We start from the raw sequence: 21,409 nt of genomic DNA, 5'->3' as shown, positions 1-21,409 counted from the left end.
TATTAATGCTTGTCTAGAATAACTCCCTACGCTACAGAAAAGTATAGCTAGTGAGATATTAGGAAGTTCTAAGCTTAATAACGGAGCTCTGTGCGTTGTGTTTTAAGGCTTACAAGCAGGTATTGTATTCAAAATAAGCAAGCATTGTTTAAACCAAAGGTACATGTGCTCGTAGTGGTTGGATGGAATACTGTAAATGTGCTTTTGCTTTGTGTGATTGGTCAAAGAACTTTGAAAGTGAGTTGTAATATGAAGTTCTTTATCTACTGTTGGAGATGTGAGCTGGTGGCATCTTCCCATTGTCATAACCATGTAATGAGACTGATGCTGGAAATTAAACAGCTCGAGGTGTGTTCCTCAGCATTCCCATCCCGTTTGTGATTTGTACATAGAGCCCCAGGCAGTGACAGTTTTGGCTGGGAGAGAGTTGTGGCAAGCAGGCCCTGGGCCAGCCCTGGGCAAAGGCAGCTCCTGCTCCCAGGAGGAGCTGTGCCTGGCCTCCAGCACTCACGTGGCTGTCCTTGTCTGGAAGGGCAAGGTGTCCTTGAACTGAACCCTGGTGGTGCTCAGCTGGAACTGGGCGTGGGCAACAACGGCACTGAGGTACACCTCGACCTCCTGGCTGCTCTCCTCCAGCACAGTGTGAGCTGGTTCTGGCACTGCCTTGACCACCTGCAAACACACGAGGGAGGAATCACTGAGCAGAGCCCACAAAGTCAGGCTCACAAGGGCAATCTTCTGGCCTCCAAGCTCAGCCTCATAGAGGGACTAGAAAGAACCATTCCCTTTTACTTCCCTGCAAAGATGACAAAATTGGGACCGTTCTGCTACAGTAGCTATTTCTAGCCACTGATCCAAGCAGTCACTACCACAGCTGTTCATATCCCCATGGAGACTACAGCTGCATTTCAGTCCCTGTCCTTCAACCTTGTAGAGGGACTGGCTTTTTTCCTGCTCCCCTATACACCCAGCAGGTCTCAAAATTAGGCTGAAGTTGCCCTGCTGGAGCTCTGTGGATGGAGAAGCCCAAGACTGAAGAGTTCTAGAATGCACCTTGTTCTTCTTGTCTTAGGAGAAAGTGCTCTCCATATGTCATGCCTGCAGCAACAGCCACACTGCTGGGAGCTGGGGATGGGCATTTTGGGATGGGAAAGATCTCACTGGGAAAGTCTCCAACTGCAGACATTCTGATAGGAAGGGGGACGGTTTAGAGGCCTAAAAAGGGTCCAGGAACTTGGAAAGAACCTTCACCCAAGATGAGTGTGTTTGGCAATAATGACAATAAAAGCAAGAGTCTCTGGAGATGATCCTTCTCTGGACTCCTCCATAGAGTCACACAGTGCTTGGGCTACTCCATGATGAGATATCCCACACAATACAGAGACCACAACCAAATCCTCATGCAGACAAAACTCACAGTTCACCAGCATATGCAGGAGAAGTGGATTTCCCTCCACTTCAAAAGAAGATGCAGAGTGCAGTAGACTTAACTCTGTTGGTGAAAAGGTGAATCAGATGAAGAGATTTCTAACACCATCAAATGGATAAAATCATAAAGCCTTGCCTTCCATTCAGCATGGGCTGCAACACTTGTGCTCGTGGCCCAGACTGATAGCTGTGTGTGGCTAAAGGTCTCTTGTCAAAAGGCTTCCCCATCCTGTGTGAGTGCATCTGGTCACTGTGCATCCACCTCTCCCCTGGAATGCACTGCTGGTGAAGCTCACGGCTGTCCAATGTCAGAGGAAGCAGGAGCTGCTCAGCCAGCAGTGATGGTGTTATGGTGGTTCTTCTTGTAAAAGCTGGGTTGGCTTTTTTTGCTGTTCTGCTCCTTACCCTCTCTATTTGAGGCCACCTGGCTGCTGGGTCTTTCCCGGTGGTATTCTTCCACATGGTGATGGTCATTTGGTCATCCCAGTCCTGAACCTTCCTTTGTGGCAGCTCCAAGTTGATTGTGGTCACCTTACATTTCACCAGGTGCCTTCTGAAGGTGGCTGGGACATCTGATCTCAAGGTCACTGTGATGTCCTTGGCACAGCCAGGATGGAGGTGTCCCACCTAGGGAGAATAAGGGAGTCAAGACCAAACTGGGAGCACTGCCAAGGGCAGGAGTGACAGCAGAAGGGACAGATGTGGTGAACAGGAATCTGCACCTCAGAGTGGATTTATGTGAAGTTTGATAGACAAAAGTGTGACAGAAGGTGCCACCTGCCATAATACGAAGCCTTTTGTGCAAGGCTGGCAGCCTTGGCCCAGCCAAGCCAGGGACTGCATCTCCTCCATGGCGCTGGAATGGGCTGTCAGTGGCATGTGAGGACTCCCTGCCAGCTGCCAGGCACAGCAGGGCAGGGCTTGAGCAATGGGGAGAGGCAGAGCAGTCCATGCTCACCTTGGGGGAGAAGTGGAATGGGGCGTCTGCCTCCCACTCAAAGCGCATGGCCTTGGTCTGCGCGTGGCTGCTGATGGTCAAGGCCCTCCAGCAGGGCTCTCCGACAGGACAGTGCCCAAAGTCGATGTGATTCACTCTGACAGCTGTTAAGGAGGAGAGCAAGGCATGTCAGCATGCAGGGAGCTCCACCTGCCCCCCTCAGGTGCACAGACACCTGCATGTTCAAGGCTTCCTAGCTCCAAGCCTTCCTCCCTCTGCAGGGAGTTCCCCAGGCAGTTCCCCATCCCAGCACTTCCAGGGAAACACTCTGACACATCCCTAAGCACAGCACACACTGCTCTGCAAGCATGGCTGCCATGCCCACAGGCCACCAAGTCCCAAGGGTGACAGCCCAGGCCTGGCTAGAGGGAGGACACACATGATCAGATATTTTCCTCTTCCTTGCTCCACCTGGACTGCTTTGTTTGGGAGGCACCCACTGACCTTCAGGCATGTCGGTGCTCAGAGAAACATCACAGACCTCTGCAGAGATTTTGATGTTTTCAGCCTGAACAATCCCCAGGATGTTTTCTGTATCTGAAACCTGAGGCAGCAAGAAACAAACACTGTTCAGATTATTTTTTTGGCAGACAGCCTCTAAGTCACTGTCTCTGCTGGCGGCTTCCCCTATGGCCTGCCCAGCTTCACAAGCATTGCTGGACTCCCAAGTTTTGCTAACCTGTTCATCTCATGGGCTGCCCCAGGGGGATCCTGCTGCAGTAATATGCATTATATACTTTTCCTTGCTGAGCATCTTCATACAGCAGAACCAATCTATACCTTAATTATTATATATAGCCTATCATAACTACTATCATTACCATATTCTGGTTACTGTTCTCCAGTCACTAAAAGTTAGTACATTACAGTTGAAGCTAGAAGTTGTTATTCAGTTTTTTTGGCAGTGGAAAATTATGAGACTTTTTTTCTACTTGCAACTTTGCTAACTTGTTTGCCAGTGCTACCTTTCTGCTTGGTAAAAACATCTTCTGTTTGGGGTGGATTTATCCTTTGCTCTAAGCCATAAAAACCCCTTGTAAGTAACATTTCCTTTGCCTTCTTGGTTATCCAGTAAGACTGGCTCAGCAATTCTTTTCTTCTATATCAAAACTTGCTTCCATCTCTATTCCTTCATCAGACTCTACATTTAAAATCTTTCTGCTAAACATACATATCTGTGAGACTTTCTTGTCAAACTTTCATCCTTCCCAACAATCTGCCTCATGACTGCCGTGACAGAGGGAGATTGAAGCCCCCTCCCAAGGGCTGAGACTGAGACCCCTGTAATTCTAACACAGGGGGCGCGGGCCTGACTGAAGCAGGATTTCTAGGATTTCTGCCAAGTGTTGCCTGCAGGTGTGTTTGCTGCACCAAGACTGGTTTCCCATGGGAGCCAGTCCTGAAACAATGGTCCCACCCACTGCTGAGATTGACTTATCCTGTTTGGGAACATGGACTATCTGTACCCATTGTCAATAAACTTATTCTCCATTGTCTTTTCACTGTTCCTCCCTCAGCAGAGGACTATAAAAGACTCCTGAGTTAACCAAGACTTGGAGATTCTCACCAGTGTGACAAGACAGATCTATAGGCTGGACCATGAGGATTTCATCTCTCCATTGGTAGCTATTCCCCCCTTTTCTCTCTCTCTCTTTCCTTTATCTCCTTTCCAATCCTTCACTCACATTTGCTGTGGGCACTCAATATCAGGTGATTTGATTATTACTGAAATCCCCTCTGTGTTGTTTTTTTGCACTCTGAGATCAGTTAATGAACCATCACAACCCCCGTTTGTACGAGTGGATCGTGACAGGGGCCAATTCCCCAAACACAGCCAGAATCACCCTAATCTCATCCTGCATCTGTGCCACTGACCAATGGAGGGACCATGGGGAAAATATTCTCCCATAGACAGGGATCAATGCATTCATTCATACACTACATTAAAGTGAGCTGGGATGTCTCCTGGCACTAGAAATTCTCTCTGATGCACAGCTTGCCTTTAAAAAGCATTTCTTACTGCTTTTAGAAAAGGAGGAGACTCAGAGTGAGAGCTCTTGGAGCTCAGGGAAGGACTCCAGCCCTGCTCATCCGACTCCTGAGGCTTTTTCTCTCTCTCTCTGATTTAAATGCTGCTTTCTCAAGGTGCCTCAGCAAAAGATCCTGCAAAAATTTCCTATGGACCTCCTGTTGAGGTCCAGTGTGGCAATCCACAAAATCAGAGGGTTTTGGGAAAGCTGCAAAAGACAGGCCTCAGAGACTGTAGAACTGCGATTAGAGCTAAGCAGCAGCCATGAGATAGGTCAGCAGAAAAAGTATTTAAACTGTAGAAAAGGAAGGACACATAGAATAATGGTCTGTGGATTAACACTTGTCTAGACTAACTCCCTAAGCTACAGAAAAGTTTATCTAGCAAGATATTAGGAATTTCTAAGCTTAATAATTGAGCTCTGTGCATTGTGTTTTAGGGCTTACAAGCTGGTATTGTATTCAAAATAAGCAAGCATTGTTTTAACCAAAGGTACGTGTGCTTATGGTGATTGGATAGAAACTACTGTCAATGTGCTTTTGCTTTGTGTGATTGGTCACAAAACTTATAAAGTGAGTTGTAACATGAAGTTCTTAGTCTGCTGCCTGGAATGTGAGCTGCTGGCATCTTCCCATTGTCATAACCATGTAATGAGACTGATGCTGAAAAATAAACCCGCTCAAGGCACATTCCACAGCAGTCCCATCCCGTTTGTGATTTGTACTAAGCCCCCAGCCAGCAATAGTCCAGGGGGAGCAGTGCCCTCCACAGGTGCTGCACAGCATCCTTGGGAGCCCTACAACGTGTCCTGCACAGCCTCTCCAACGAGCAGCTGCTTCAGCAGCACTTTGTGATGGGCCTGGAGGGACGTGTGGCCCCTCTGTGGTCAATGCTGAATGTCGCAGACATTTTTCAGAAAAACCCTTTCCTTAGGATTTTTGCTCCTGAGAAGCTGAGAGGCCTCAGAAACAAAATGTAAACAATGATTATCTGCTGCTGTGGAATGCAACAGGTAGATCTTTGATTGGCCCATCTTAGATGTTTATAATTAATAGCCAATCACAGCCCAGCTGGCTCGTACAGACAGTCCAAGACAGAGCCTTTGTTATCATTCTTTCCTTTCTATTCTATCCTTAGCTAGCCTTCTGATGAGGCCTTTTCTTTTATTCTTTTAGTATAGTTTGAATAAAATATATATCATAAAATAATAAATCAAGCCTTCTGAAACATGGAGTCAACATTCCCGTCTCTTCCCTCATCCAAGAACCCCTGTGAACACTGTCACAGCTGAGGGCCCCCAGTAGCACTGGGAGCTGCAGCCCTGCTTGCCCCACTGACAATGGGCAAGTGAGACAGATTCCCTCTCACCTTCTCTGCTTCCAGGGGAGTGTGCGGCACATCCAGGGAGGACGAGATTCCTGCCAGCCCTGCTGGGAGCTGAGGGTGCTCAGGAGTTTGTGGAGGCACCTGAAAAACAAGCCATTTTCTGTGCCAGGAGGAAGAGACAGCCACCTTGCAAAGTCTCAATTTATGAGACAGCTTCAGTGTCACCCTGGTTTTTTAAGATTTTCTAAGCCTTCTGATGTTGACATTCTTGTGGTGAACTTTCTTACACAGTTTCTGTAAATAACTCATTGTTTTGCATTCCTTTATGGAGGAGGGGAAAGTTGATGGACTCTTGGTTTGTCCAGTGTCATTGGAGAGGTGGCACTGTCACCCTCCAATCCACTGTCACTCTTAGAAAACTATTAATGTTGGAGTCAGAAAATAAACTTCCCTTTTCCTTCACCTTGAGAACAGCAGTGTGTGCCTGTGTTCTTTCGTGTCCTATAGTGACACTTCAGGGCCAGCAGTGCAATGCCAGCCCTTGGGTGGAAGCAGAGGCCTGCAAACAGGGAGTCTGGCTGCCTTGGGAAGAGACTCCATGGAGATCAGGATCATCCCAGCTTGCTCTGGGAGGGAAGCTGGAGGTGTTACCATGATGATGCAGAGAAAAGCCTCATCTTACATTGTGAAGAAAACCAGGCCAAAAAATCCCACACTCAACACAGGACTGTAGGATCTGAGCCAGCTTCTCCAAGGAAAACTCTCCTATTTCTCCCTCCCACACAGCCCATACCCAGCCACTGGCCCTGCTGCCCAGCCCACTGTCAGGGCACAGCACAGCAGGGCAGCAGAAAGGGAGGTCAGCACAAGCATGACTTGGTGCTGGCAGGCTGGGGAGGCAACACAAGCCCTGGATGTGCAAGAAGATCTACCTCTGCTCCTGGAGATTGGGCTAAATCCCACGATTCTTTCAGGGCTGTGGCTGGCTCCTCCACATTTCTAATCCTGAAGCGTCTCCTTAGAGATGCCGAGGAATCCAAACTGGGTCTCTTCCCCTTTGGTGGTTGGGGTTGGAATTTAGATGGGTAAGACTCACATCTGGAAAATAACAGAACTATGGCTCATATCCGGAAAATAACACAACTATAAACAGGGAGCTGCAGTGGGAGGGAGGGACACCTGCACGAGCAGCTCCTGGCTAGGATGCAGCCCCTGGCTGGGTGCTGTTGCATTGAACTGAGAAATGGTTTGATCCAGCCCTTCCCAACCCAGGCTGGAGCAGGTCTGTTCTAAAGGCAGCCCAGGGATGACACTGAGGTAGCAGCAGTGCAGGCAGCTGCAAATGCTTGCACTGAGCAACTGCAGAGGACGGGGATGAATGTCGCAGACATCTTTTATGAAAAATCTTTTCCTTAGGATTCTTCCTCCTGAGAAGCTGAGAGGCCCAGAACAAAATGTAAACATTGATTATCTGCTGCTGTGGAATGCAACAGGTGGATCTGTGATTGGCCCGTGTTGGTTGTTTCTAACTGATGGCCAATCACAGCCCAGCTGGCTCAGACAGAGAGTCTGAGCCACAAACCTTTTGTTATCATTCTTTCTTTTTCTATTCTTTGCCAGCCTTCTGAGGAAATAATTTCTTCTACTCTTTTAGTATAGTTTTAATGTAATATATATCATAAAATAATAAATGAAGCCTTCTGAAACATGGAGGCAGATCCTGGTCTCTTCCCTCATCCAAGAACCCCTGTGAACACTGTCACAGATGAGCACCTTGTGGGGATGCAAAAAGCACAGTGGGAGAGGGAAAGACAGAGAAGGCAAGCAAAAAGGTTTGATTTGAGGCAAAAAGGTGAGAGATTTGAGGCACCAAGCGGCAGACCCAGCCAGTGCCCAGCCAGCACAGCAAACCCCAGTGCCCAACACCAGAAACTCTGCAGCTCCACCAGGGATTTATCAGGAATGTTCCCCTGACACTGTTGGTGGGTTGGTTGGCATTTTCCAACACTCCCAGGTGACTCAGGTCACATTCCCCATTTTAAATTGAAGCTAAGGGTAACTCGGCTGGTGTTTCTAATTCCACGTGAGGGACACAGGTGAGCCGTGCCTGCCTCTCACCCTGCTGAGCTGCAAGTGCTCCCCACAGTCAAACATGACCTGGATGCTCCATTGCCAGACAGGCATTCAGGGCCTTCAGTGACCTGCTCCCCAAAGAATCACTGTCTTTAGCTTTCAAACTTGTGACCTAAGGCTGGGTTTCCTTTCTGGATTGGGGGGGCAGTCTCATCATAACCCCCAAGAGATCCCTAATCATCCATTCCACTGTCTTTAGTTTTAATGAATGGTTTGAGGAACCTTCCCAGGACCATGGTGCCTAGACAATGCCATTTTTCACTCTTGTCGCAGACATCTTTTATGGAAAATCCTTTCTTTAGGATTTTTCCTCTTGAGAAGCTGAGAGGCTTCAGGAACAAAATGTAAACAATTATCTGCTGTTGTGGAATGCAAAAAGTGGATCTTTGATTGGCCCATGTTAGATGTTTGTAATTGATGGCCAATCACAGCCCAGCTGGCTTAGGCTCTCTGTTCGAGACACAAACTTTTGCTATCATTCTTTGCTATTCTATTCTTAGCTAGCCTTCTTATGGAATCCTTTCTTCTATTCTTTTAGTATAGTTTTAATATACTATATATCATAAAATAATAAATCAAGCCTTCTGAAACATGGAGTCAGATCCTCATCTCTTCCCTCATCCAAGAACCCCTGTGAACATGGTCACACACTCTAAAGTAGAAACTCTCTGGGAGGCAGGGAGAGGAGATGATGTGATGAACAAGTCCTGCTGTCAAGCAGTACAGAACCCATAAGGGACATGTTGCAGGGGAAAAGTCAAAAAGAGTAACAAGTGTCACCAAAAAAGGGAGTGAAGAATCCAAGGTGTCCACTGAAGGCCGACCCCTGGGAAAGAAATTGTCCTGGCACTAACGGAGTTGTCTCAAAAAGAAGGAAAGGGAAGGGAACAGGATGTTCAGCATCAGCCCAGGCACTGGGTAGCTCTTCCTCTGGTGCTGGGACTTTCTGGGCATCCTCCAGCACAATGCAATGGAGGAAGGCAAGGAGCAGAGAGCAGCTCCTGCAGAGAGGCCCCATCCCAAAGCAGAGGGGCCAGAAGGGTCTCCAGCAGCACGGTGGGAGCTGGGACTGGGAGACCTTCATCAAGGGGGACATGGCCTCAGGCCACAGAGGTCTGAGAAAGCAGCTTTGACCCCAGCTTGCCTTCCCAGGGAAACCATTATGGGGGCTGTGCAGCATCAAATTGGTGGAAAAGCTATTCCCTGTGCATCCAGCCTGAGCACAGCTGGTCAGTGTTGTTGTCAGATCCCAGGCAAACAGCTTTGTTCTTTGCCAAGTACAAGCAGGGCACCAGGGTAAGAGCATTAATGAGGGATGTGGGACTCCAGGCAGCTCTCCAAAATGCAGTTTATTCCATCCAAGAGGTTACAGAAGTCCAGGGTTGTGGGTGACAGAGCCTGTGCCTACAGCTGTCAGTTCCAGCTGCAGAGAAGCCTGGAGACCCTTTAATTGCGGCTACAATGCATTATATACTCTTCTTTGCTGAGCATCTTCAGACAAAAGAACCAATCTATATCTTAACTTTTACCTATAGCCTATTGATAGTGGAGCCCTGGAAAAAGTTAAAGATAGAATCTAAAATGCTAGGCTTTGTGCTTTCCCAGATCAACTGCACCTGCGTAAGCAGTATGATAAATTATGTAATTGTTAGATGTGATGATTGTTTAGTAATTAAATGTAATTATTATATAACCATAAGGAGAATAATGAGAAACTATGTTGGAAATTCAGAGAGGGGCTAAATTTATGTATACAATAGAACAATATAAGTTTAATAATTAACGTGAAAGTTATGTAACAATAGAGTATAAAACATGATCATTTCGGATGTATGGTCGGAATCAGATTTGGGTTGAATATACCCCGATTCCCAGAGCTCTTAATAAAAAGCACCGCATATAATCCCCGTGATAATGTGGTTTTGAACGTTAACATTTTGGTGAACCCAGATGGAATCCTTGTGAGTGCTGCTGAGCGAGTTCGCGAATCGATCACGCTCCAGCCGGCACCGAGGGATTCTCGGGGAGCCCATCGGCCGTGACAGCTCCCACCGCTCACAAACGTCCCTGGGAAAAAGGGAAGGTGTTTTTTACTTTGGTTTGGTTTTGGCTGCCTGCCAAATAAGACGCAGCGAAAACTACGCTTGGTTGGGCTAAAGGAATTCCTGTTGGTACAAGCCTAGGCGCCGTTCCGTAAGACAATCGCGAAAGCATTGCGGGATCAGCATTTGTGGTGTATTTGAAATGGAGAAACTTCAAGGGATTTTGGGCAGTAACACCCCTATCCCGCAAAATTCTCCTTTGGGGTGCTTATTAGCACATTGGAAACAAGGTAACTTTGTGGAAGAATTACATAAAACTAAGTTGATTGATTATTGTAATTCATGGTGGCCAGAATATGCCATGGAGAATGGTGAAAAATGGCCAAAATACGGTACTCTGCAATATAACACTATTTCGTGTTTAATGTTGTTTTGTAAGCAAGAAGGAAAATGAGATGAAGTACCATATGTTGATCTGTTTTTCTATTTATGGGGAAAGCCAGAATGGCAGGATGAATGTGGATTATTAGTGGTTAAAACATCTGCAAAGTGTGGGGTTTGTGAGGAACGTTGTTTAGAACACTTGGTGTTAAAAGAAAGCTTGAGTAGGGAAAATTACATACATATTGATTTACATGTAGCTCCAATAGGAACTACTAGAGAACCTAACCCTATCCCACTTGTTTCATCTGTCCCTATCCCACTACCTGCTCCTCACCCACCTAGTCCTTAACCTGTCTCGTCTAAGACACCTTTTCCTCTTTATCCTCCTCTCCCATCATCACCTGATCCCTCTTCCTCGGAAGATGAGCAAAACTTAACTGTGATAAAAAGGGGAAAGAGGTATGCAAGTGAAAAAGATAGCAATGGTAATGAATCAGTGACCCCAATAGCCCATAGAACCCGGGGTCGGGCAAAACTTGCTCCAGTTGTGCATAGAAAAGGCATAAGCAAACAAAAACAGACTGAGATTGCCCCTTGCGACAAGGGGTCGGAGTGGAAGGGCCAGTATTTGTAAAAGTGCCTTTTTCCCTGGCAGACTTAGTTATTTGGAAACAGTCAGCTGCAACTTATAGAGAAAATCCTGATAAAGTGGCACGCGTAGTAAAAATGGTTATGAAAACTCAAAATCCTGACTGGGATGACATACAAGTAATATTAGATACTCTGATGGATTCTACTGAAAAAGAAATGGTACTTAAGGCAGCCAAAGAGAGGGCAAGAGAAGATATTAGAAATGGGCTGGTAACAGGGAATTTAGATGTGACTTTCCCAATTGAGGATCCAAATTGGGACCCTAATTTATTGTGCAATATGAGGAAATTACGGAAATATCAAGAGTGGATCCAAATAGGAGTTCAGAACGCTGTGCCCAAAACTATAAATTGGTCCAAACTATATGAGGTTCAACAGGAAAAGAAGGAATCTCCCACTGTGTTTTTGGAGAGGCTTAAGGAGGTAGCAAGGAAATATACAGACCTCCAAATGGATACAGAGCAAGCAAAGGTTCAGCTCGCTCTCATATTCTTGGGCCAATCACAGGACGACATTCGTAGAAAATTGCAAAATTTAGAAGGGGAAGAATTAAGGAATTTGGATAAGTTACTTGAGGTTGTTTGGAAGGTATATAACAATCGGGAAAAAGAAGCTAGTAAAAGGCAGCAGCAGAATCTTTTAGCAGTAATACAGGGGAAAGGGAACCCAAATTTCAGGGGACGTAGCAGGAGTGGTCGGGGTAGGAGGCCAGTTACCCAGGGGTTAAGCCTGAATCAATGTGCTTATTGCAATGGGGTGGGACATTGGAAGCGAGATTGTCCAGAATTATTTCACCAGGACAATCAGTTCCAGCAGGGAAACGCTGCCAAAGCCATGGTGTTAGGAGAATATAACTAACTGAACCTGTGGAACAGGTTCAAGAAATCGCTACAAATATATAATAGAATTTAACCCACCAATATTTCCAGTAAAGAAACCAAATAAGTGAATAAAGATTAATGCAGGATTTGAGAGCAATAAATAAAAAGGACATTTATCCAGTGGTAACAAATTCTCACACATTGCTAACATCCATAAAGGATATATATAAGTGGTTTACTGTAATTGATTTAAAGATGCATTTCTCTGCATACCCTTTGACAAAGAAAGTAGGAAACCGTTTGTCTTTGAGTGGAAAAACCCAGGGAACGGAAGAAAGACCCAGCTCACCTGGACACGACAAGAACTTGCCAACCCTATCTGGAAACTAACTGGCAAAGGAACTGGAGATTTCGACCAAAAATGGGCAAGTACCAAGAGACCAATACTTATTGTTGCAGTATGTTGATGATATACTAATAACTACAGAAGAAAGAGCAACCTGTATAAAGGTAACCATTGAGATTTTAAATTCACTGGGAATGAGAGGCTATAAAGTATCCAGAGGAAAGGCACAAATTACACAACAGGCTGTGATTTACCTGGGATGTGAAATTTCACAAGGGCAACGAAAACTAGGTACTAACCGTATCTGTCGCAGACATTTCTCCACAGAAATCCTTTCTTTCGGATTTCTGCGTCTTCTGGAGGCCAGAGGCCTCAGAAGACAAGGTAAACAATTATTATCAGATGCTGTGGAATGTAACAGGAGTTTCCTGATTGGCTCATTTTCTATGTTTATAATTAAGGGCCAATCACAAAGTGCAAGCCAGGGGACTGAGTCCTTGGCCACAATTTCTTTGTAGATTCTTTCTATCAATTCTTAGCCTAGCCTAGCTGCTCTGCAAACCTCTCTCCTTTTTCTTATTTAGTATAGTCATAATGTATTATATATAATATCTTAATAAATCAAGCCTTTTGATTCAAGAAACAAGATTCACCGTCTCTCTCTCACCACCAGCGCCCACACAGGCGCAGTAATATCTGGTGACCTGACGTGTCAGAGCAGAAATTAATCTGATAAGACCAGAGGAGCAAAATTGCTGCACTGGGTAAAATCCTGTATGTATGGCGTTTGATGGTTGCTTTGAAGTGACCACAAAAGTGGATTCAAGCCAGGAGCTGAAGAACTGAAGATCCTGATTTGGACAGAGTTCACAGTCAAGGCTGACCACAAAGAGAACCTTCTAGAAAACCTTCAGGAGAGATGATGGAAAAGAGCAGCAGACCTGTGGAGCTGGCCAGAGCAAGCTGGACTTTTGAAAAAGGTACTGTTCACTTTTCTATCCCTGATGAACCAGCCCTTCGTAGCTTGTGGCTGTTCATATGGCAGACACATGCCTTGCCAGAAGAGATTCAATTCTCCCCTTCAGAGGAGAATCTTATTGCCCTCTGGAAACATTGGTGCAGGGAAGACCGTTTCCTTTTGTCAGAAACAGATATCTATGGATTCTTTAGATGGGCAAAGCTTTTTGGGTTCTTTACTGATGTCCTGTACGCTTTAGATGTTTTTGTCTGGGAGTGCATGGACTCGATTATCCAGTGCGTCTACAGTCAGGGACGCGTGTTGCCTTCTATCTACCCAGCATTTATAAAGCTTTTCCCAGTTTTGAAACGCAGAGCAGCGTTTTTCCAATGGATCTCTAACTGTTATGGCCAAGCTCCGTTTCCACCGCCTTTGGCAGAAGACGCGGTGGGGGAGGACATTCTGCTTCCCACCCCCCCCTGCTTCACGGCGGGGGGGGGCGAAACTGCGCCGCATGAAGAAGTTTTTTTTACTCTTGCTCCGGAGCATGCTCAGATGGAGTTTTCTCCTTCCCCCCCTTCTCTCTCTCCAGGGAGATGGGAATGGCCGCTCAAGCCACAGCCGGCCTCTCAGACTCCGCCTTCAGACATGGGGGCGGCACCGGTCTCTGAGGCTTCCTTCATGCCCCTGCCAGAGCCGTCCCTCCAGGAGATCCCATCTCCGCCTCTCCAGGCAGTCAAGCCCACGGTTTCATCGGCCTCCCTGCCCCCGCAAGAGCCTGTGTCGGAGAAGGCAGAAGAGACAGCACTTCCGGCGATTGACCTGTTGCTAAGCAACAGCGATGCTCCGCCGCTTTTCCCGGCTCCGCTGCTGCCTGTTTGCGCTGTGACAGAGACTGCGACTGCGCCTCCGCAACGGACCCTGGAGTCAGCGGCGGGGGACGGCGCCGGCCCCGTGCCGTGCCTGCCGCCACTTTCAGGGCTAGGGGACGCGGCGGCGGTGTGTTCCTGCGCGTCCTCGCCGCCTCAAGCCGAGACAGTCCCAGAGTCAGCGGCAGAAAACGGCGCTGAACCCACGCGACCCTCGGAGCAGCCCGCGTCTGATCTTACGATCAGCGTGATTCCCTCCCCAGTTCCGGCTTCCCCCCCACTGCTTCCACCGGACATCCTAACGGCTTTGCCGTTGTCAGAGACTGCCATGGCACCGGCGGCTTGTTCAAGCTCGAGCCGTCCCAGGCCAGCTGCCCCAGCAGCCGCCCCGGTGGGAGGTCTCTCCTTCAGTGGAGCGGGGGCTGCCCGCCAGCTGACTCTTGTGGCAGTCCAGCTGCCGGTTTTTAAGTTTGGCGTTCTCGGCGGTTTGGGGGGTGGTGTTTCGGTTGCTGTCCCATGGAGGCTGCCATCTCTGCCGCCCCTCTTGGGCCCTAGGGGCGAGGGGGAGGGGGCTCCCGAAAGTTCTGCCTTTGGTCCCCAGCCCGGTGGGGGTGGTGCCGTGTTGCTGTGGGAAACAAACATTCCCAGACCCGAGATGAAGATTCTCAGGGCAGCTTCTATTTCCTCACTGCTGGCATGCCTCAGTCATTTAGGGGAAAGGAAGCGTCTCATTACGCGTGCTGCCATTGTGCTGGCAGCAGGGTTCAGGCCTGTGGATATGCAGAGCCTTCCTTATGGGTTTGGCCTGGGCCGTTGGGCTCAGATAGTTCCTGGGCTGGCCCCACTGCGTGGCCTCCTAATGTTTTTGGGGACTCTGGTTTCTCCTACAGGTCCTGGTCCCCCTTTGTGAGCCAGTTTTTGGGGTTCCTGGTCCAGCATGGGCCAGGGCCCCCAAGGCCTTTCCTTCTCTGGCACTGCTCTGCTCGGCTGCTGCTCTTTTGTTTTTCAATTAAAAAAAAAAAATTAAAATTAAATAAAAAAAGATTGAAAATAGTGGGCAGCAGCTCTGAAGCGCTGAAGCATTGAAGGGCCAGTAAAGGACATTCTAAAAATTGTTAAAATTGTTTTAAATTGTTTAAAATTGTGTTATGCTGTTTCAGGACAAAAAGGACTCTCAGATGTCCAAAAGAAACAACTTCAGCTGATGGACTGTCCTGAAACTCAGCTGCATGGACTTCAATTTTCTTTGCATTGTTTCTTGCCTTTTTCTTATATTGTAGCATTGTTTTAGTGATTTATTAGTATCCTATATTTTATAGGTGAAGGAATTCCCTGTTCATTCCACATGAGCATTTTTCTTTTACTTTATACAATTTAGAAAGGTGAGATGTCGCAGACATTTCTCCATAGAAATCCTTTATTTTGGATTTCTGCATCTTCTGGAGGCCAGAGGCCTCAGAAGACAAGGTAAACAATTATTATCAGATGCTGTGGAATGTAACAGGAGTTTCCTGATTGGCTCATTTTCTATGTTTATAATTAAGGGCCAATCACAAAGTGCAAGCCAGGGGACTGAGTCCTTGGCCACAATTTTGTTGTAGATTCTTTCTATCGATTCTTAGCCTAGCCTAGCTGCTCTGCAAACCTCTCTCCTTTTTCTTATTTAGTATAGTCATAATGTATTATATATAATATCTTAATAAATCAAGCCTTCTGATTCAAGAAACAAGATTCACCGTCTCTCTCTCACCAGCTGCGACCCACTCAGGCGCGGTAATACGTATCCTAGCTATTTGTGCTATTCTAGAGCCCCAGAATTTACATGAGCTGCGAGTCTTCCTCGGGATGGCAGGATGGTGTCACTTGTGGATCATGGACTATGGACTGATTGCAAAACCCCTGTATGAAGCTCAGAAGGCGCAGCCATTCACCTGGGGCAAACCACAGAAAGAAGCCTTCCTAAAATTAAAGGAAGCACTGACAACTGCTCCAGCATTAGGGTTACCTGATCTGTCTAAAGATTTTCAGCCGTTTGTACATGAAATGCTGCGCCTAGCACTAGGAGTCCTGACCCAATGTCTGGGAAGCTGGAAAAGGCCGGTGGGCTACTTTTCCAGACAGCTCGACAACATAAGTGCCGGGTGGCCCCCATGTCTGCGGGCAGTCGCAGCTACTGTGATCCTGATACAAGAAGCCAGGAAACTTACTATGGGAAGGCACATAGATGTCTATGTACCACACATGGTAACCACTGTCTTAGAACAAAAGGGGGGGCCATTGGCTATCTCCCAGCAGGATGATGAAATTCCAGGTAGTCCTGACTGAGCAGGATGATGTCACATTAAAAACAACTAACCTTTTGAATCCAGCTTTGTTCCTATGTACCACAACTGAAGAAGGCCCATTAGAACATGACTGTGTAGAAGTAATAGAGTACACCTATTCAGCAAGAGAAGACCTGAAAGACATCCCACTAGAGCAGCTGGAATGGGAGTTGTTTACAAATGGGAGTAGCTTCGTGGAAAATGGAACCAGATACACTGGATATGCGGTAACAACAGTCAATACAACAGTGGAGGCAAAGGCATTACCACCAAATACATCTGCCCAGAAGGCAGAACTGGTTGCTTTAACCAGGGCACTAGAATTAAGTGAAGGGAAAAAGGTAAATATCTGGACTGACTCAAAATATGCTTTTGGAGTGGTGCATGTACACGGAGCACTGTGGAAAGAAAAAGGACTGTTATCTTCTCGGGTACGCACATTAAACATCAGGATGCAGTCCTGCCATTGATAAAGGCAGTACCAAAACCTGAACAAGTGGCAATCATACACTGCAAAGCACACCAATCAGGAAACTCCAAAATCTGTGAGGGAAATCGAAAGGCAGACTGGGCAGCCCGACAGGTTGCTCGAGAGGTACAAACAACAGTGGCATTGATACCTTTGAAGCTTAATGTATCCCAATTCAATTTGCCTCCAAAACCAAAATATTCAGTAGAAGATGAGAGACTGGCACGTTTGCTAAATGCACAAAAGAATTCAGAGGGATGGTATGTGACTGTACAAGGACAAATAGTGGTACCCCCCCTTGATAATGAGAGAAGTTCTACAAATTAAACATAATGAATGTCACTGAGGAGCAGAGCATTGGTAAAATTGCTAAAGCAGAGTTTAATTTCAGTACGGATGTTAACAATGGCAAAATCAGTAATGTCAAAATGTGATATCTGCTTGGAAAACAACCTGGTGGTCAGGCGACAGGCACAGCTAGGAAGAATTCAGATAGGAATAGAGCCAGGAGACTATTGGCAGGTAGATTTTGTAGAACTACCAAGGACTCGAGGATACAAATACCTGTTAGTGGGGGTGGACACATTGTCTGGGTGGCCAGAAGCCCTTCCCTGTCGCACGAACCAAGCAAAGGAAACAGTTAAGTGGTTACTACAGGAGATTATTCCCAGATTCGGGGTACCCCTAGGGGTATCATCAGATAGGGGACCCCATTTCATAGCTACAGTAGTAAGAGAGGTAAGTAGATTGCTGGGGATAACTTGGGACCTCCACACACTGTGGAGACCCCAGTCAAGTGGACAGGTAGAGAGGATGAATCAGACACTAAAAAGGCAAATCAGTAAAATATGCCAAGAAGCCAAATTGCAGTGGCCCCAGGCTCTGCCAATAACACTGTTGATGATTCGGATAAAGCCTAGGAGTGGGATGTCACTCAGTCCTTATGAGATATTGTATGGGAAACCATATGAATCTTCTGAGCCTAACCCTAATGTACACGTCACAGGAAAGCAGGAAGTGTATAATTATGTTCTGTCTCTCGGGAAAACTTTAGCTCGGCTCCAGAGTATCATCGCGTAGAATGGACCACTGACTCTCGAGAACCCAGTTCATAATATACATCCAGGAGACGAGGTGTACATCAAGAACTGGAACGAGGAACCGCTGAAAGAAAAGTGGAGTGGACCCCATCAGGTACTACTGACCACCTTTACAGCAGTCAAAGTAGCCGGTGTGGACCCCTGGATTCACTATACCCGAGTGAAGAAAGTCCATCCTGGATCACAGAATGAACAAAGGCTGCAGATAAGATGTGTTTAATTGCTTTCAGAATGCTATCAGTAATTGTGCTAACGTTATGGTTATTAGTATCTTTGGGATGTGGAATGCAAATTCTGCTTCTAGAATGAAGAGAGAGGTACAAACAGAAACACAGGTGATAAAGGTTTCTAATGCAGTTTGGGCTGAGAATGTAATGATTGGATTAGTCAAAGATTTTGCCAAAATGCAAAATACCAGTCAAATAACTGCCTGTCTGCCAATACCAAAGGCAGCTGGAGATCCAGTAAATTGGGGAATCATAACATCAAAACTACCTGAAATACAAAAGAACAAAACAATTACATGTAAACAGATACCCGAATCGAGGCAAGTTACAGAAACCACTCTGGTATGGAAATGTGAGGCCAAGGATAGAAAAGATCAGATAGAGCCTTGGGACAGTGCGTGGTCTGTGAGTATTCTTCAAAGATTCCAATATATGGCAAACACCCCTTGGTGTATTAAGTGGGAAGGCCCCGAGAATGAAACAGATCCAGCAATAACGAACACTGACATTAGTAGCAGAACGAGGGCAGACAAAGTAAGTTGGTGGGCATGTAATAAAACTTACGACTGCACTTCAGATGATGAAGAGATAAAACAGATGCCACCCCTGGCAATAGCCCTACAAATTGGTTGTGCTTGCAGAGGGATCAAACATAAACAAGGCAGAGTGAATTATAGAGTAATTATAGGGTGTACCAGGGTTACAGTCTGAGGTCCAGGACAATTTGTATGGGCAGCAAGTGATGGTACCTGGACAACACATCTGCCTGTAGACAGGAAAGTAAAGGAGATTACTTTAGGCCTCCCAACCTCATGTCCAATTTGGAAAAAGTCCCCATTTAATGGAAAACATGAACTTTTGCAGATAAGAGCAAGACAAGAAGTTCCAGACAATGAAAATCCAGATGACACTTGGCAAGAACCCTCTAGTGGAGTGAAATTTGGATGGGCCCTAGAGTCATTGCTCGGTCCTATAGCAAACTATCAGAGTAGAAAGATGCTGTACAAACTTACAGGTCAGGTAGGTAGACTGGCAAGAGTCACCCAGGAAGGATTTAAAGAATTAAATATACAATTACAAGCCACCACAAAAATGACTTTACAAAATCGATTAGCCCTAGATATGTTACTCCTGAAAGAGCATGGAGTATGTGGATTTTTAAAGGGACAAGTTGATCATTGCTGCGTTCATATCCCAAATGTAACTGCAGATGTAGAATGCGACATCAATCAGTTGAAACAAATAGAGCATGAAGCACAAGAAGAGCAAAAGGATTTGGCTACAAGCTGGTTAGGAAAAATCTTTAAAGGATTAGGGTGGAATGTGAGTTCATGGATTAAATCTATCATTGAGAGTGTGATAGTCTTACTAATTGTATTCTTAGCAATTTGGTTAGTTCACAGCATCTTAAAGGGAGAGATACAGAAGAAAACATCCTGGAACCAGAGGATAATAAAGCCACTAACACGAGATCCACGCCCACCATCTTCTGGTTCTCCAGTTCGTAACAGCATCCACGACAACGTTTACATCAACTCGGGATTTGAAGAACCAAGTACGAACTGAGGAATAAAGGACTGTATCAAGTGAAAACATTTACACCTATAGTGAAGTGAAAATGCTTTCAAAGGGGGGAGAATGATAGTGGAGCCCTGGAAAAAGTGAAAGATTGAATCTAAAATGTTAGGCTTTGTGCTTTCCCAGATCAACTGCACCTGCGTAAGCAGTATGATAAATTATATAATTGTTAGATGCGATGATTGTTTAGTAATTAAATGTAATTATTATATAACCATAAGGAGAATAATGAGAAACTATGTTGGAAATTCAGAGAGGGGCTAAATTTATGTATACAATAGAACAATATAAGTTTAATAACGTGAAAGTTACGTAATGATAGAGTATAAAACATGATCATTTCGGATGTATGGTCGGAATCAGATTTGGGTTGAATATACCCCGATTCCCAGAGCTCTTAATAAAAAGCACTGCATATAGTCCCCGTGATTATGTGTTTTTGAACGCTAACACTATCATAACTACTGTCATTACCATATTCATGTTATTGTTCTCAAAGTCATGTAATCACTCAAAGTCAGTACATTACAGTTGAAGCTAGAAGTTGTTATTCAGTTTTCTTACAGTGTAAAATTCTCAGACCTTTTTTCTACTTGCAACTTTGCTGACTTGTTTGCCTGTGCTATCTTTCTGCTTGGTAAAAACATCTTCTTGTTTGAGGTGGGTTTGTCCTTTGCTCTAAGCCATAAAACCCCTTCTGCCTAACACACCCTTTGTCTCCTTGGTTATCCAGTAAGAGTGGCTCAGCAATTCTTTTCTTTTATATCAAAACCTGCTTCCATCTCTATTCCTTCATCAGACTCTACATTTTAAAATCTTTATGCTAAGCATTCATATCTGTGAGACTTTCTTGTCAAACTTTCATCCTTCCTGACACACCAGCAAGAAGAGCTTTGAGGACAGGGCAAAGGTGCACATACCTCAAGCTGTTCTCCTGGCTGCTGGAACAGATTGACCAGTGGTGCTGGACAGGGAGGGAGCTGCACTTGGTCATCTCCAGAGAACACTTTTCTTCTGCAGTGCCACCCACCAGGCAGCCAAACTCCAGGGTGCTGGGCTGGATTTGGAGATTTGGGGAGTGGGCTTCTCCCCAAAGGCTGGCACAGGACACCGGGGAGGTGTTACTGAGGGAAGAGGTCACAGTGTAGGTAGAGCCTAGGAAAAGGACACAAATGTCAATATCCATTTAGGTACCAATTATGGCATGACTGCTGCTGTGAATAGCCTGAAAGGGTGAAAGTGTGATTTGAGTTCAGCTCTTTGTTATCTGAACTACAGTTGCATGAGGAATTAATGGTCACTGAGTTCCCTCTGACACTGATTCCAGGCTGCAGCCTTGGAAATGCCCACTCCCAGCCCTGCTGAACACTGCAAGCTTCTCTCTCTCTCTGATGGGGAGGAGCTCCCTCCCCTGCCCCAAACCAGCACCAGTTCTCTCTCAGTGATGAGTGTGCACCCAGACCCAGCATTTACTGTGAGAATTCAAGCTGTCAAATTCTCTGTTCAGCCTGCCAACACTCCCACTGTTTTCAAGACACACAAAGGGTGAGTCAACATGAGCTCACATCCATGCTGGCCACTGGGATTGCTGCTGCCTTTCTTGTTTCATTTATTCAAAAGGCAATTTAACAACTGCCTCAGTGCTGATGCGGGGTGAGGAAGAAGCAGATCAGGAAAGACAATTAGTTTTCTTAAAAAGTTCATGAATTTCATTGTTCAGGGTTTAG

Source organism: Melospiza melodia, chromosome 30, assembly GCF_035770615.1.
Source record: "Melospiza melodia melodia isolate bMelMel2 chromosome 30, bMelMel2.pri, whole genome shotgun sequence".
NCBI lineage: Eukaryota > Metazoa > Chordata > Aves > Passeriformes > Passerellidae > Melospiza > Melospiza melodia.
Note: the sequence above shows the minus strand (reverse complement) of the source record.